This window comes from Carassius gibelio, chromosome B22 (assembly GCF_023724105.1).
Source record: "Carassius gibelio isolate Cgi1373 ecotype wild population from Czech Republic chromosome B22, carGib1.2-hapl.c, whole genome shotgun sequence".
Lineage (NCBI taxonomy): Eukaryota > Metazoa > Chordata > Actinopteri > Cypriniformes > Cyprinidae > Carassius > Carassius gibelio.
In genome coordinates this window covers 25,434,218-25,437,295 of record NC_068417.1, presented here as the reverse complement: position 1 = coordinate 25,437,295, position 3,078 = coordinate 25,434,218, and positions in this window count along the sequence as shown.

Sequence of the window (3,078 nt, the reverse complement as noted above, 5' to 3'; positions counted from 1 at the left end):
ATGCTTTGAATTCAGCATCTTATTTTTACTCGATTTGCTTCAAACTTCATCAGAATAATGTTAAAACACAGTCGATATAAATCTGCTGGGGGGATATTGATATCTAAAAATATTGTTGCCGTGGCAACATGTCAAACTGGAATACTTCTCAGGTGATTTTGAGGCATATAACATGCTTAGAATTTCATCAAACTCAGAACACATATCAGTATTAGTGACAGCTAGACACTGGCAAAAGTTCATAAGAGGGCGTGGAAGAGGCACTCTATAGCGCCACCTTTTGTCAAAAGTGGGGGGGTTAGTTTTAGCTACAGACACCAAACTCAGTACAAAAATTGTTCTTATCAAGACGGACAACTTTCTAATTCACAGTCATTAGCTACGACCAACAGGAAGTCGGCTATTTTGATTTGAATGTGGATTGTTTTTTACATTTAGCTGTGAATTAATGCATACTGCTCAGAGGAGAGTAACACTATAAACACCAAACTTTGTCTACATGTTGAAAAAACATTGAGGAACTTAAATTGTGAATGGGTTTTGGATAGCTTGGATGGTTTTGTCGTGGTGATTTTTTTAAATGACAGTAAAAATGGAATTATTAATTTTCCTGCATTTTTAAATTCCAAACACTTCAAAACATTTTTTCATACAGAAAAGAAAGTTATTCTGAGTAAATATGCATAGTTTCATGACTTTACAACACTGTATGGATAACAGAAAATTAAAAAACTCTCAGACATCTCATCTCACTCTGTCCCTCTGTTTGAGTGTGTGTGCTTAGACTTCCATTGTCTGAGAGAAATAGCGCCCCTACAGGTGCATATCCTAAACTAAAAAAGGGAGGAGACTCTCTTTTGGTTTCACTTTTAAATCGGTTAAAATACAAAATAATACTTGGATTTAATTCACACTGACAAGCTAAACCAACATATATGATTATTACCAGGTCAGGGCTCATTAATAATGGATGTGTGGTCAGTGATACGTGAGAAACACGAGAGATGAATCACCGCTCTGAGCAGGAGCGTGTGGAATGATGAGCTCAGAAAAAAACGAGTTTATTCTTGTTTTATAGCTATTTAAAATAAAGTATTGCAGCGATATCACACAATTCACCAATTAGAACACACCAAGAGCTAAATTAAGATGTTTTTGAACTGTTTGTGTGATAATGAAATATTCGCGGCTGCCTATATCTGAAATCACTGCCTCCGATCAGCGCGCACAGTGTCACAAGTTCAAAACAAACGAATTTATTCTTGTTTAAGAGCTTTTTAAAATAAATTATTGCCATAAATGCACACTATACACCCATTATAACACAACACGAGCTAAATACAGGTGTTTGTGACCCGTTTATGTGCGCAAGACTATTTGAAAGCGCGACTGGCAGAATAACATATCTCTCGAGCTGCATGATTCTGCCTTTCGTCGTAAGAACGAACACATCACGGACAAGATTATTTCAAAACACATAATAGCTTGGCTAATATAAACGAAAACAGCCAAGTGAACATAAACTGTTGAGAAATAAATCTGAAGTGGATCTACTGGATTTTAATATTAAGTGACCGCATATACCAGCTGCTTCTGTCTTCAATTTTAATCTATATAAAAAATTAAACTCATTAATCTTGGCTGCTTTTTTAATGTGTGTAGGTATTTATTTATTATTTTGCTCTAACAAGACTTAATCTATATTTAATTAAATCAATTACATTTTATTTTACATTTGATTTGTCCATTTCTGCATCTAAACGCCTAAAAACCTAAAACATGCTCTATTATATTATTGTTAGCAATTTCTTTATCGTCCAATTTATCTGGTGTACACACTTTTATTTTCATAATAAACTTTTTTGTTAGATTATACACAGTTGCAGTGGTCTATAATAAATATTAACAGGTTTTATTCAAGCTGTTTAGAATGATTGCCATAGGATAATTTTTTTAAATGTAAATCCATACAGCTATAAATAGCTTGTTCTTGGTTTATAAGCACATTTATTAAAAAGGAGAGTAAAGGGTCAGTTATCTTCCTATGAAAAATAAAAAAATAAAAATAAACAAACAACAACACAGATTGATACAGAACTCAGAAATGTTATTGTGGATTTATGATAAACTCAGCCTGTAAATGAATTCATTCTCCTCCAAGAAGACACAAGTAGTTCACACCTTTTTTACTGTTTTAACATGAAGCCATATACTGAAGATGTTCAATTTCGAATGGGTTTAGGATACCTTAAATGGTGTGGCCATAGCGATTTATTAAAGTAACATAAACAAAATACAATAGTTATTTTACTATATCTTTAAAAAAAATTTAATTCCAACTCTTCATAATTTTTTATATACGTAGGAGTCATCATTTGAAGGAAGCACAGTAAGTTTCATAGCTTTATCATTTTCAAGAGCCAGCATAAAATTAAAACTATCATAACATATAAATCAAGCTTGCAATTCTTAGTACCAATAATGGCCACCAGATGGAGATATAGGTTTACTTTTAAATAATTATTGTAGAAACGAATATGATTTAAATCATTTATAGAAATCTTTCAAAGAAAAATAATATGTATTTTACTGATAAAATGACCCTCACTTAATTAGAATAATATGCTGAAGTATTGTGAAAACTGTGTATTAAGAATAATTATTTATAGGCTTTATGGACAGATAAGTTTGGAGTGACTCTTGAAGGATCAGCACCACATCCTCTTTTACCACTGTTTAAAGAATTTATCTTACAGAACAGGTGCGAATGAATTTTGGATAGCTTGAATGGTTTTGTCGTGGTGATTTTTTGAAATAACAGTAAAAAAGGAACCAGTAAATGTCTTTTATTTTTTTAAGTGCAGCTTCTAAACACTTCAACAAAATGTACACATAGAAGACAAGTCATGCTGAGGAAATATGCATAGTTTCATGACTATACAACACTATATGGATGATAGAAAATTAAAAAACTACCATACATCTGATGTCATTGTCCCTCTGGGTAATGTGTGTGTGTTTGTGTGTTAAGTGTGTGTGTGTTAAGTGTGTGTGCTGAGTTTGTGTGAATGTGTGGGA